This window comes from Gorilla gorilla, chromosome 12 (assembly GCF_029281585.2).
Source record: "Gorilla gorilla gorilla isolate KB3781 chromosome 12, NHGRI_mGorGor1-v2.1_pri, whole genome shotgun sequence".
NCBI classification, from domain to species: domain Eukaryota; kingdom Metazoa; phylum Chordata; class Mammalia; order Primates; family Hominidae; genus Gorilla; species Gorilla gorilla.
The window spans coordinates 43,174,092-43,189,106 of NC_073236.2; the positions used below are offsets into that span (position 1 = coordinate 43,174,092).

The 15,015-nt window shown below is 44.5% G+C and overlaps 1 protein-coding gene across 3 annotated transcripts in view; it reads right to left on the reverse strand.

Annotated features, from left to right (window-relative positions):
• The window catches only part of TGFBRAP1 (transforming growth factor beta receptor associated protein 1), a 78,966-nt gene extending 64,697 nt beyond the window's left edge, over positions 1-14,269 (reverse strand). For 2 of the 3 annotated variants that reach the window (XM_031008267.3, XM_019021540.4), the window contains exon 1: positions 13,710-14,263. The gene's annotated coding sequence lies outside the window, so the exon portion shown is untranslated. Of the gene's footprint in view, positions 1-13,709 lie in introns of all 3 variants that reach the window. The other variant, XM_019021541.4, reaches the window with a different exon arrangement.
• Positions 14,270-15,015: the final 746 nt, after the last annotated feature.

Consider the following 15,015-nt stretch of genomic DNA (forward strand, 5'->3'; position numbering starts at 1 on the left):
TCCATTTCTCTTGGGTATATATCTATATCCACAAAAAGACCTGTATAAGATATAAGATATGCACAGCAAGCTTATTCATATTACCCAAAAAAAGGGAACGGCTCAGTTTTCCCCACTTACCCCCATTTAATTGTGGCATATTTATACAGTGGAATACTACTTAGAAATAAAGAGAAATAAACTACTGACAAAGGCAACAAATAGATGACCCTCAAAAACACTGAGTGGAAGAAATCATGCCTATATTGTATATTTCCAATTATCTGAAGTTCAAAAGTAGGTCACGCTAATCTATAGTGACAGAAATCAGAACAGTGTTTACTTTGGAAGGAACTGGATGCGTAAGTGGAAAGGGACACAGTGAACTTTCTGGGTGACAGACATAGTCTGTACTTTATTTAAGGTATTAGCTATGCAAGTGTATGGAATTATCAAAATTCATTGGCTTGTGCATTTATGTTCTGTGTATTTTACTGTATGCAAATTATGTTTTTTACAAAAAAAAAAAAAATCCCCTACCTGATCCAGAGGAAAAAAAAATGCCTTTCCAATACAAACTCTTACAGGTACAGGGAATGTATGTGTGTGTGTGTGTGTGTGTGTGTGTAACTCAAAAAGCAGATTCTAAAATTCACATGGCAGACTGGGAGCAGTGGCTCATGCCTGTAATCCTGTAATCCCAGCACTTTGGGAGGCCGAGGCAAGTGGATCACCTGAGGTCAGGAGTTCGAGACCAGCCTGGCCAACACAGTGAAACCCCGTCTCTACTAAAAATACAAAAATTAGCTGGGCGTGGCTGTGCACACCTGTAGTCCCAGCTTCTCAGAAGGCTGATGCAGGAGAATCGTTTGAACCTGGGAGGCGGAGGTTGCAGTGAGCTGAGATTATGCCACTGCACTCCAGCCTGGGTGACAGAGTGAGACTCCATCTCAAAAAAAAATAAAAAAATTCACATGGCAGAAAGGGCCAGAAAATGTTAGACACTTCTGAAAAAAGGCCAGGAGACTTGACTCAACAGATACAATATAATCAAAAACCGTGGTAATTAAGATAACGTTGGACTAGCACGAGGACAGACCTAGAGAACACAACTGGGTGCCCAGAAACAGGCCATGTATATGTGGAAACTTGAAACCTGACTAGGTTGGCACTGTACATGTGGGGCATATACCATGTATACATATGTACAGTAAACAGTACTTGTATGTCCATAGAAATACAAGTACAGTATTTGTATGTACTAGATGTCCATAGAAAATATAAGAAAGCTAGATTCTGCCAGGTATAGTGGCTCACGCCTGTAATCCCAGCACTCTGAGAGGCCGAGGCAGGAGGATCACGAGGTCAAAAGATGGAGATCATCCTGTCCAACATGGTGAAACCCCATCTACACTAAAAATACAAAAATTAGCTGGGCGCGGTGGCGGATGCCTGTAGTCCCAGCTACTCGGGAGGCTAAGGCAGGAGAATCGCTTGAACCTGAGAGGCGGAGATTGCAGTGAGCCAAGATCGTGCCACTGCACTCCAGCCTGGCGACAGAGTGAGACTCATCTCAAAAAAATTAAAAAAAAAAAAACTAGATTCCTACCTCACACCACACATCAAAATTATTCCAGGTGATTAATATTCTTAAGTATAAAAGACATAACTTTGAAACACTGGAAAAAAAGCATGAAAAAATATTCTCATGACCTTCTTAGGGTAAGGGAGAAGTTCTAAAATAAGATATAAAAAAGCACAAACCCTAAGGAAAAATGATAAATTCTCCCATGTGAAAATGTACTGTTTCTGTTCTTCAAAAGACACCATGAACAAAGTGAAAAGATAAGGGGAAAAGGGGGCTGGGGAGAAGACACTGACATCATGTATCTGACCAGAAACATCTGGATGATGTGGGAACTCCTGCAGCAAGAAAGTCAAGGATCTAACAGAAGGATGGGCGAAATACACAAACAGGCCTTTCAATGGAGAGGAAACATGAATATCCAATAAACACGAAAGAACACAACCTGATTAGCACCTGGAATTTGCAAATTACACCTACAATGATATTTCATTTTCTACCCATTAAATTGACAAATATTTGAAGTCTGACAACACAAGGTGTTCCTAAGAACACAGCACAATGAGGAGGCTCCACCATGCCAGGGGAAGGTTCGGAGCTGGTAAGGACAGGTTATCATTACCTAGGAAGCCCCTGCCATGACTGAGTAAGCCATGACTCTACTCCTAGGCATCTGCCTTACTGAGTCTGTTTTGTGCTTACCAGGGCAAAGAAAGTCCACAGCAATCCTGTTTGAGACAGAGGAAAACTAGAAACACCTCATGTTTCCTCCAAAGGCTGAAATACTGTACAGCTGCAAGAGAATGAACTAGAGCCGCCCACAAGGATGAATCTTAAGAGAATCTTAAGGGAAAGATGAACACAAATCCGGGGAGGATGGGACTGGGTATGGGTGTGCATGAGATTCCCAAGGGTCAGTAATGTTTTATTTTTGAAGCTGAGGGTTGCTTTTATTATGACTCTCTATATCTTATACAGATTACAAATATCTTTTTATAGGCATTAAATATTAATTAAAAATATACATGTACATGTAGAATGTATAAAAGTCTACTCATTTCCCCAAACCAGCTTACCCTGGAAATAGAGAAAGAATCTGTTTAATAAACCTGGTAGAATTCACAAACTGTATGTTCCTTGTTAAAAATTTCATTGCATGGAAGCACATTTATCAAACAAATAAGTGATTTATAATTTCTTAGTTTATCTAAATGCAGTGCTTAGTTTATTTTATATCCATATTTAATGGCCATTTCTCAGGATATCAAAGTCCAATTTGGGGCATTCCATCCATCATTTCCCATAAACATACCCTAGAAGGTAAAGGGAAAGACCAGCATGTGGTAGACGGCTCAGGGGGCGAACACCCTGCCCCATGGGCGTGTATACCTTCTGGGGCAGCAGCTTCTGTGAGGCTAGCCCCTTACCTCATGGGCCTCTGTCCCTCTCCCTTCCACTTCCAGGGCCACATAAGTATCTCCACTCTCAGTTTCAACCAGTTCAAAACTGGTTTTACTATCTTACTCTTCTTTCCATTTCCTCTATACTAAAATTCACCAAGGACAGGCCTCATTAAAAAAAAGTCACAGCAGGAAGAATAAACATGGAATGAGAGCCTTTTTTTTTTTTTTTTTTTGTGAGACAGAGTCTCACTCCATCACATAGGCTGGAGTGCAGTGGTGTAATCTTGGCTCACTGCAACATCTGCCTCCTAGGTTCAAGCGATTCTCGTGCCTCAGCCTCCTGAGTACCTGGGATTACAGGCGTGCATCATTTTGCCCAGCTAATTTTTGCACTTTTAGTAGAGACGGGAATCTCACCATGTTGGTCAGGCTGGTCTCAAACTCCTGACCTCAAGCGATCTGCCTGCTTCAGCCTCCCAAAGTGTTGCAATTACAGGCGTGAGCCACTGCGCCTGGCCAAGAGCAATATTTTAAGTAGATAATCTAGACATAAAAAGAGGCTTGTAGGCCGGGCGCAGTGGCTCACGCCTGTAATCCCAGCACTTTGGGAGACTGAGGTGGGTAGATCACCTGAGGTCAGGAGTTTGAGACCAGCCTGGCCAACATGGTGAAACCCCATTTCTACTAAAAATACAAAAATTAGCTGGGTGTGGTGGCAGGTGCCTGTAATCCCAGCTACTTGGGAGGCTGAGGCAGGAAAATCACTTGAACCCAGGAGGCGGAGGTTGCAGTGAGCTGAGATCATGCCACTGCATTCCAGCCTGGGCAACAAGAGCAAAACTCTCTCAAAAAAAAAAAAAAAAAAGGAAAGAAAAAAAAAGAGGCTTGTAACTCCAACATTAACTATATAAATATTAGCATAATACATATATAAGATTTTAAAATATATGTTTAACATATATAGGTATATATATATGTTTAACGCATATATACATATATATATGTCTGTATATATTTGTTATATATTGAAATATATATATTTGTTATATACACACATACATACATGTTATATACACACATACATATACACACACACGCACAATAGGAAACTCCTAATCTGGTACAGAGATAAATATATTCTGCCAAATAGAATGCTATGACAAACTGGCATTTATTAAGATGGGCTCTTTACCAGTAATTATTCTTGAACCAAAGAATGACACTTTGTTATCTGCTCTACCAAATAATGTCCACCTGAGAGCCAACTTTAAGCTTGGCCTGGTGTCCTACGTGTCTGCAAAAAACCCTCACATTTTCTAATTACTTCACAGCTTATAAATGAAACAGACCCTTCAGAAACCTATGCAGCTATATGTGCACCAGAACTTCATCACCCTGGGGGAGGAACCGCAAAAACTCAGCCCTATAATAGAAGGCACTGTCCTATGAATAAGCTAAAAATTAATTCTGTATCTGCATTTTAAAAAGGACACACTACCTCAAGTAAGATTTGTTATTTTCTCATTTTACAGCAAGAAGTTTTTTTTTTTTCTTTATGATAGTCCATCAAAAATGAATAGAGATCAAGTGGTCATTCTAACATTTGGACCAAAGCCAGGTCAGATCTGAAGGCAATGCAGAAAGGAGGCAGGAATGTGGGCCACACACCTGAAACACTAGGTCATTATCCTCCTTATAACATACCAGAAGGTAGTTCCCTGCCCAAAAGATAAACTCCAGACTCAGCTTAAGATGCACAGCCCTTAAAATTTTAACCTCAGCCAACCTTTCCTCCTTTATTTGGTAAGAAAAATTATAGCTATTAACCTATTCTTATTGTTCCATAATATCAGTCTGTTGTTGTATAAGCTACAATCAGTTCGGAATTGCTGCTGAGTTCCAAAGAGCCTGTAAGTGTCCAAGGCACTCCACAAACCAAGTAGTTGTCAAAAGGGATTTCAGTAAACACTACTCTCTAGATACCTTTCCAAAGGATTAACATTATGAGTCAGAAAATAGTTACCATTAACTACAGTGGTGGGATCGAATTTAACAACGTAATAATCCCTAAAGGAAAACACACTGCCTCCTTCTCATCTGTCGCTTGTCCATATGAAAAGTAGCAACGTCTGGCGGACAAGGGCAGCCTCAGAATGGGCTCTGGGGGACGGCACAGATTCCCACACACTGGACTTCCTCTGACTGGCTGATGGCAGGGATCCTGGCTTTAGGCATGAGTATCTTTCTTTGTTTGCATCTTCCTACAATTTACAGTTTTTGTATAAATACAATGACTTATTTATTTATTTATTTTGAGATGGAGTCTCTTGCTTTGTTGCCCAGGCTGCAGTGCAGTGGCATGGTCTCCGCTCACTGCAACCTCTGCCTCCCAGGTTCAAGTGATTCTCCTGTCTCAGCCTCCTGAGTAGCTGTGATTACAGGCAGCCGCCATCATGCCTGGCTAATTTTTTGTATTTTTAGTAAAGATGGGGTTTCACTGTGTTGGCCAGGCTGGTCTCGAACTCCTGACCTCAGGTGATCTGCCCACCTTGGCCTTCCAAAGTGCTGGGATTACAGGCGTGAGCCACCATGCCTGGCCTACAATGATTTTTTTAAAGTTTCTATTTTGCCATTTTAATATAGAACTTTTATAGAAAAAAAAAAGTTTCTCTGAGAAGCAGTTTCTCAATTAACCTGGATAAACATATCTACTAAGACCATGAAGCCATAGACAGATAGCAATGTCCATCACAGGGGAAAACTGAACACAGTGGCGTGCTGCATAATGACATTTCCGTTAACAACAGAGAGCATCTACAACAGTGGTCCCATAAGGTTATAATGGAGTTGAACAATTCCTATCACCTAGTGACAATCTAACTGTTGGAACACTGTAGAGCAATGCATCACTCATGTGTGGTGTTGCTGGCGTACACTAACCTACTGCAGTGCCAGTCGTTGAAAAGTCTAGCACATTCAGTTACATACAGTATGTAGTACTTGATATAATAATAAATGACTATGTTACTGGTTTATGTATTTACTCCACTACCCTTTTTATCATTAGAGTGTACACCTACTTATGCAGAAAAAAATAAGTTAATTGTAAAACAGTCCTTCAGGAGGACTCCAGAAGAAGGAATTGTTATCACAGACAACAGCTCCACGCATGTTACTGCCCCCGAAGACCTTCCAGTGGGACAAGATGTGGAGGCGGATGACAGGGATAAGGATGATCCTGACCCTGTGCAGGCCAAGGCTAATGTGTGTGTGTTTGTGTCTTCATTTTTAATCAAAAAGTTTAAAGAAAAAAAAAGAAAGAAAAAACTTATAGAATAAGCATATAAAGAAAATATTTTTGTACAGCTATACAACACGTTTTCAGCTACATGTTATTACAAAGAGTGAAAAACTTTAAAAAAAGTTTATAAAGTCAAAAAGTTACAGTAAGCTCATTTATTACTGAAGAGAAGTATTTTTAGAATAAATGTAGTGTAGCCTAAGTGTACAATATTTACAAAGTCTATGGTACTGTACAGTAACGTTTTAGGCCTTCACTTTCACTTGCCACTTACTCACTGACTCACCCAGAGAAACTTCCAGTCCTGCGAGCTGCATTCACGGTAAGTGCCCCATACAGGTGGACCCTTTTTTTAGTATTTTATACAGTATTTCTACTATCCCTTTTCTGTGTTTAGATGTGTTCAGATACACACATACTTTTGTGTTACAAGATTCTCTTGTGCCTAGAGATTCAGTACAGTAGCATGCTGTATAGGTTTGCAGCCTAGGAACAATAGGCCATACCCATATAGCTTAGGGTATGAAGCTATACAGGTGTATAATACACTGTACCATCCAGGTTTGTGTAATTCACTCTATGATGTTCATATGATGACAAAATTGCCCAATGGGAGATTTCTCAGAACATAACCTAGTCATTAACTGATGCATGACTGTATATCATATATTAGCTCTAAAAACCAAACCTATAAGTGAATTGACAAAAGTTGCCATAGATCCTAACAGCCTTTGAGAGGGATGGGGGGCAGACAGAACTTGGCACACTTCAGCCGTTCACAGCTCCCAATCAACCAGTTAGGATGCTGGTGCCATATAATTAGGAGAGAAAGCTAAATCACCAAGGACTCAGCCAAAAGCAAACCATGGTGGTGAGGAGGAAGGGGAAGGAAAAGGGTGGTGTGCAACACAGTGGGACACCTTGCCTTATTCCCCATGTTTTTTGAGGCTGGTCCTGAGAAGTTTAAGAGAGAAAGACTCAGAAGCATGCATTGGAGGCCAGTTTTCTTGTGGTCCCAGTGATGGTGGCTCTTGTGATGCCTGGATGGGGAGGGAGAGCCTGGAAAAGTCAGGTGGTGACTTCAGTAGAGGGGGTGGGGGGATGTGCTGACACCCATCTCTGGCTTTGTCAGCTTCCTGAAACAGAAACAGCGTGGGCAGCTGCCAAGGGGCCTGCTGCTCAGCCTCTATCTCTGCGACCCCTTGGGACTCGGTGCAAACTCAGACCTTCCTATCTCCCTTTGGCACAGGCACCAACCTCATGCCCATTCTTCCTCTCCTGACCATCATATCGTGGGTATTGAGCAGGACAGGCAGGTATGACTGGACGCTTTTTTTTGCAGGCAGCAGGGAGTGAAGGCTTGAAAACCTCTATTTCCCATGCTGCGTTCCTGGCTGAATGAAGAGCCAAATCACAGCCTCAAAATTCTATATTGGGTGAGAAAAGGCAAACCTTGCCAGCAATATTCTCCCACTGCAAGCTACCTTCAGATGCAGTGTTTGTGCTAAATGAGTGAAATGAGATGTCAACAAAAGTCCCTACTAGAAAACAAACTGCCAAACACCTCCAATTCCCATGGGGGGTTTGATAGGCTCTCTGACAATCACTGAAGTCCCATCTGAAAAATGCATTTTGGTAGGTTTACGGGTTGACTTAAAGTCTTGAGATACTGATGTGGTTTTCTTAAATGTGTTGTTTCTATAGATTGTGAAGGTGATTGTCAGAGAGCATCTCGAATCCCCCATGGGAACTGGAGGAGTTTAGATAAATCCAAACTGAGGGATGGTCTACAAAATCTCTCACACCCTTTCAAGCGTGTTAAGGTCACGAAAAAAGAGGAAAGGCTGAGGAACTGTCACAGATTAGAAGCCAAGAATAAGTGACAATTAAATGCAAAGTGGGGAAACTGGATCACAAAAAGGATCCTGGAACAGAAAAAAGACATTACGCAGAAAAACGGGTGAAATTCAAATACTGTGTGCACTTTATAGTGGTGTACGAGCACTAATTGATTCATTTTGATCATTATACTACAGCCATACAAGATGTTAACAAAAGAGGAAGCTGGGTAAAGTGTATTCATGAATTCTGCACTATTTTGCAACTCTTAGGTAAGTCCAAAATTACTTCAAATTTTAAAATGAAAATGTAATCGTGGTATATTGGGTAATTATCTCACCTTAGAGTGATCAAGAAATAGAAAAGAAACCTGGGAATCTCCTCTTCTAGCAGGAAAGGAAACAGTCATAAGACTGTGAGTGTCAGTGACTAAAAAGGACAAGAATGAACCAATGCCCATCAGTCCGGCCCAGGACTCCGCTAGCACACTCTGGGCTACTGGAGCCTTTTTTATTGAGCCACTTTTAGAGGTGATTTTTCTCCAGCCAAGTGTCCTCGCTTAAAATTACAAGCATGAATAATACCCATAAATTAAAAGTTTTTTTTCCTTCTGAAAATGCATTTCAGAGGAGAGTTTGGGAGTTTTACTCATTTGGAGTCTTTCCCCCGACAGAGGGGCTGAGATTGGGTTGGGGTGAATGTGAGCTGACTCCTCCTGTGTTCAGAATTGGATATACCGTGAGCTTTGGGAGAAGCAGTTAAGTGGGGGACTCTGAGGGTGGACACTCAGGCTGGGAAGGAGCACAGCCTCTCAGTAATAAGGATCAAGGCCCCAGAGCGAAACTGGGCCACCCCGGCAGTGAACTGTGGTAAATGTGGGCACGCTGCATAGCAGACGTTCCCGACATTAATCTGGGAATCCTGAGCTCTGCTTGTTGCTTGGTCACTTCCTGATGATCTTAGGCAACTCACTAAGAGGCTTTGTCTGGGCCTGTATTCTCTATAAAACAGAAATTTGGACTGGGCTGTGTGCTTCTCCTATACTGTTCTCCAGCTACTTCTGGATGAAGAGGAAGGGAATGGAGGTCTTGAAAGGTGGAAGAGCCACGCTGGTAAGTAGAGAGCTGGGATTCCAACCCAGGTAGTCAGCTCCAAAGCACACATCCTTAATCAGATGCCACACTGGCTCCCAAGGCCAATGCTGCCCCAAGCCTGGATGATGGATGGCACCCATAGGCTGCAGCCCTGGCTGACACCCTGACTGCCCCCTCAGGAGAGCCCCAAAACTGGGTTTGGTGGGATACTGCACACTCGATATAGCATTATCCTTTCGTTCTTACCTTGACGCTGAGAGGTGGACATTATTATGGAGATACAGAGATCTTAGGTGGCTTGCTCAGGTTACCTGGCTACAAGGTGATGAAACAGGGCTTTGACCCTAGTTTTTGTTCGTGACTCCAAGGCCATATTCTTATTGATTGAGGGGAACAAGTATGATTTCAGATCCTCTCCTAGAATTCAGTTCTGAACAAAGCAACAACTCTCAGCAGGAGGCCACTATGGTACTTAGAGTGGCATGCTGCTGCAGTTCCTGAGGAGTCTTTGCTATTGCTTCCCCACCGTGAGTCTAGAAGAGGAATCCTGTGGCTCTATCTGCTTGCTGAAATTCAGGCACAGAATAGTATGTTGACACACTTCTCTACTAACATAGTAATCTACCAAAACAGGATACGCATTTATGTGACAGCAACTGCTTTTCCTGAATTGCACCCCATGCTGGTCCCGTGTTCTTCTCTAAGTCCTGCAGCCATCTGTTGAATGACTCAATCTTGAAATTTGTCAGGAATCAACAATAAATTTACTGGCTTGTACAAAAGTCAACTTTTCCCCCCTTTGAAAATGAAGACACTGATTGACAACCATTTTATGTTATCTTTTGCACTCATGCAACAGAGACAGCAAGACTAGTTATAGTGCAATGAACCTGTTCTGATAATCTGCAAGAGTATCTAAAAAAAGAGGATTAAAAAAAGACAGTTAAGGTCTAATATCTAACTTGTCATCTTAATATTATCACGATGTATATTTAATATATGTAACTATTCATAGTTGGTATCCTTTTTACTGGGCAATACTAATCAAAATTATTTAAATACATATAAACATATATTTATATACACACACTATATATGGTGTGTGTATACATACATATGCATAAGGGTGTATGTGTGTGTGTATGTACATATATATAATATACATCCTATAAGAGTACCATCAGCAGTTAGAATTAAAAGGGTTTAGGAAGAGAAGTCGGAGGTAGAAGAAGAGCAGAATAGAAATATGGCATTTACTTCATAACATCTTCCTCAATACTGAACCTTCAAACAGCCACAAAAAATTATCGAGTACTGGCCAGGAGCAGTGGCTCATGCCTATAATCCCAGCACTTCGGGAGGCCGAGGCAGATGGATTGCTTGAGCTTAGGAGTTCAAAACCAACCTGGGCAACATGGTAAAACTCTGTCTCTATAGAAGAATACAAAAATTAGCCGGGCATGGTGGCATGTGCCTATAGCCCCAACTACTTGGGAGGCTAAAGTGGAAGGATCACTTGAGCCTGGAAGATGGAGGTTGCAGTGAGCCGAGAACACGACACTGCACTGTAGCCTGGGTGATGGGGTGAGACTCTGTCTCAAAAAAAGAAAAAAAAAATTATTGAGTACCTACAGGACTTGATGGTCCATAATATCCAGTCAGTTGTCATCTTTAAATACGTGATTTTTTCCTTAAATCTTTAACTTTTTCAACAGCAGTTACTTGACTATCAAGAAAAGATCTTGATTTCAAATCATCTGCAAGATTTCATAATTCACTTTTCATGAGGCACTTAAAGTCATTTGGGGTAGCATCAAATTAAGTTGTTACTCTACATTCATTTAGTAGGTATTTATTTTTTTAAATAAAGAAAAACGAGTCAGGTTTGCTACAGAGATGAGTTGTAAAGTCTGAGCCAAATTATTCGGCAGTATCCAAACACCTGGCTGCCACAAATGACTACTTTAATGTATTTCTAATGAGGGCTGGATTCAGACCAAGATGAAGACACTTAACCCATTAAGTAAAATTTCTTCAAGTTTTCTTAAAAGATCACAAATTTGTAATATTAGCATGAAGGAATAAGCCAAATAACTTCATTTTTTTTTTCCTAACAGAAATGTTAGCTGCATATCAGACCCAGAAAATACAGCAAGTTTTTTTGGCTGGGCGCAGTGGCTCAGGTCTGTAATCCCAGCACTTTGGGAGGCCAAGACAGGAGGATTGCTTGAGGCCAGGAGTTTGAGAACAGCCTGGGCAACACAGGGAGACCCCTATCTCTACAAAAAAAATTTTTAAATTATCTGGGTGTGGTAGTGCGAGCCTGTGGTCCCAGCTACTTGAGAGGCTGAGGTGGGAGGATCCCTTGAGTCTGGGAGATCAAGACTGCAGTGAGCCATGGTCACACCACTGCACTCCAGCCTGGGTGACAGAGCAAGACCCTGTCTCAAAAACAACAGCAAAAAAACCACCCAGAAGACAACAACAAAAAGAAAATATAGCATTTTTAAAATAGTGAGCTCTATGCTTTTAAAACTCCTCAACTGGAGCTGCCTAAATGAGGAATGGGCCCTTTACAAATCCCTATCTCTGGAGGGTTTAAGCTGAGGTTAGATTGGTCCTGGGATTCCTGCAGTGGTGAAAACGCTCTGCTTCCAATGCTATGACAAGAGGACTGCCATGCACAATCATGAGTGGAGAAGAAAAGGCAGAGTGAATGAAGGCTAAGAGTGGCACCTCACCTCTCACCCAATTCAATTGTGTAATGCAAACCTTGATGCACATAGCAAATTGGAATTCAGAACCCACAAGTCTAACTCCAGAGTAAATCATTTGTTAGGTTAACAATTACTCAAAACATAAAACTACATATTTTCAGAGCTGAGGGAGACCTGGCTCTACATCCTCATTTATATTTGTCAGCAATAATTTATTGAGCACCTATTAAATGCCAGACCCTGTGCCGGATCCTTTCCAGGCACAATTTCTTATTAGAATTCATGTGCCTTTTCTAATATTATCCCTATTTTGATGGAGGAATTTGAGACTCAGAATGTCCAGCAAATTGCCCAAAGGTCACAGGAAATGGCAGAGGCAGGATTTGAACCCACACTCCACATTCATTACCACCACAGAGCATCACTCCCATTTCATAGATGACCTAGGGCAGGCTAGTTATGGACAGGTTCCAGCAGATTCCAGCCAGTAGACTTTCTAGTACCCCAGGCAGCGTTTTGCTACACATCACAGAAGCAGCTGCAATGACTGTTGAGGCTGCTTGGCTGGCAGAAATGGAAGGAAAAAGAAAAGGAAGCAGCTGACCAAATGTTCCTTCTGACTGACCATGGAGCTGCGAGCTCTCAGTTGTCTGCCAGCTTCCGGCTGACCAACAGAGAGAAGCATGTCCACCATGAGAGAGTAGCAGCCACCACACAGTCCCTCTACATTCGTTCATCCTGACTCCAACCAAGCCAACACACAAAATGCAGTAGGATCTTCCCTGCACACCTTCTCAGTGCCTTAACTTGCCACCACAATCACACCCCCAACTGCCTTCCTTCCTGATAGACAAGGTGCTTGCCCATGAGCACTTCATCAGTGATTAAACTCTGCTCAGACATGTTTTGACCACAGCTGCGCGTGCAGTCCACGTGCAGTAAGGCCTGCTGTGTGATCTGTGAGCCCCCATTTTTAGCAGCCAGGTAGGAGGCTTCCTGAGGGTCACTCAACAGTCCTTGAGTAGAAGCCACGGCAGGTGCAGACAACCGGACAGCTTCCGTGTTTAAGGATATCAACGCTTAACACAGGGAGGCAGGAGGACTAACTTGCACCTGCACCTCCAGAAGGCAACGGAAAGAAAACAATTCCACAGGGATGACAGCTTCCAGCCCTTGACCTGGTGCTAAAAACAGGGGCCAGGAAGCCCAGCACAGCACTTTTCCCTACTCCCTAACACACCCCTGCCTACTCTCCAGATCTGGACAATTCAGGCCTGAGCGTGACCCGAATTTGAGTTCTCAAATCCAAAGAGCTCCCAGAAACCTCAATCACAGCGCCAAAACCATTCCATACCAGGGATGGAGGTGCAAATCCTTCCTGGCCCTTCTCCCCGGAAAACCCAAATCAAGGACGAGGTCTCTCAGGTCTTCCCTTGCCCTAAGCACACACGCACTCCTCACACACAACATACACACTTGCTGACCCCACACCCGTGCACACTTCATCCCACACACACGTGAACACTTATTTGCTCACCCCAGCAGGCTAGCCGGCCCCCACAAGGGACAACTACCAAGTCGCACACCTGCACACCTGCCCCCAAGTGTATAGCCACTTGCTCCCCCCACCCCGCGTTCCAGCCCCCACTACACCTGCCCCAGCGCACACGCACGGGCTCGCCCTCCACCCCGCCCCGCCGCCTACCCCCCACTCCTGCTCCCCGCTCTCCTGCCCCACGCGCCCCGCGCCCTGAGCCCCGCACCCCGCGCCCCGCCGCCCTCCTCACTCACCGGCGCCGGCGCCCGCCGTCCCGCGCCGCCCCGCGGCCTGGGGCCCCGCCGCCCCGCTCCGGCCCGCGGCTCCTGGGCTGGCCCGAGCCCGCAGCCGCCGCTTCCCGTCACGTGGGGCGGCCGCCAGGCGCTGGCGGAGGGCGGGAGCGCAGCCGTCCCCGCGCCGCCCGCCGGCCCGCGGGCCCTGCCGCCTGGCTCCGAGCACAGGCCGAGACGGGCCCTGCTCCGGGCCTCGGCGTCCCCCTCCGTGTACCGGGGCCACGACACGGCCCGCCTCGCGGGGCGGCCGGCGGGCGGAAGGTGTTCATTCGGGGGGCGCTGAGGCCGCCGGACCCGGACGAGAGCGTGGTCCGCGCCGGCTGTGCGAGCCCGTGGGGCTGAGGTCTCTTCTCCGCCCCCGCCGCTGCGGGGAGCTTCAGGGAAGCCGGGCTTTGCCTGGCTCGCTCGCCACCCAGTTTCTGTCACCTACACAGGAGGAGGGCGCTCGGGAAATACCTGCTGCATGAATGAATAAATGAATGAATGAATGAATCCTGGGAAATGCTTGGGCCCGCGGCCGCCTGACCACGCGGGCTGGAGGATCGGACGTACCGCCGGTGCCCCACCAGGAGAGGAAGGCATGGTTGGGATGCGCAGCCCTCCCACGAGGCCCATAGCGCCCCAGGGCCCTAGGGATTGACTGGGACCTCTGACTGGCAGAGTCCACCTGCTTGATACACTTATTTGAGAAGGGAGGCCTGGGACTATCTTACTCCTTTTAGGAAAACCCAACTGTAGCTGCTATCCCTTTGGTTCAGGCCACAAGGAAGAATTGTAGGTTACCATGAATCCATGAACCCCTCTTCAGTATACAAAGTCCACTTTCATGACGGAAGAATTGGAAAGCTCCCTCCAGAGTTGTCAGTACTCAATTATTAGCATATAAAAAGTCAAATTTTCCCAGGGATTTTCAGACTTTAGAACCTGCTAGTAACCTGTGGCCTCAGCTTTCTTCCAGCCACTCTGAGTATTGTAAAACAAAGATATTATCCCAACCCTGAAGGCAGATACCAGATTGTACGCCATGGTCTTCTGTTTCAAAGGGATAAAAAAAGAAAGAAAAGAAACTGGCCAAAAAAACAAAACAAAACAAAAAAAACCAACAATCTTCCTGTGACTTGCCCTCTACCCCTACCCTAGTGTGACTCATGGCCACATAAATGCCCCATCCCCACCCAGTGGTGCTTCAGCTCTGACCCAGTGGAACCAGTGTCACCGGCTCAGCCTCCAGGTAGGGAACTGGCTTCCCAGGAGTGTAAAGCTCTGA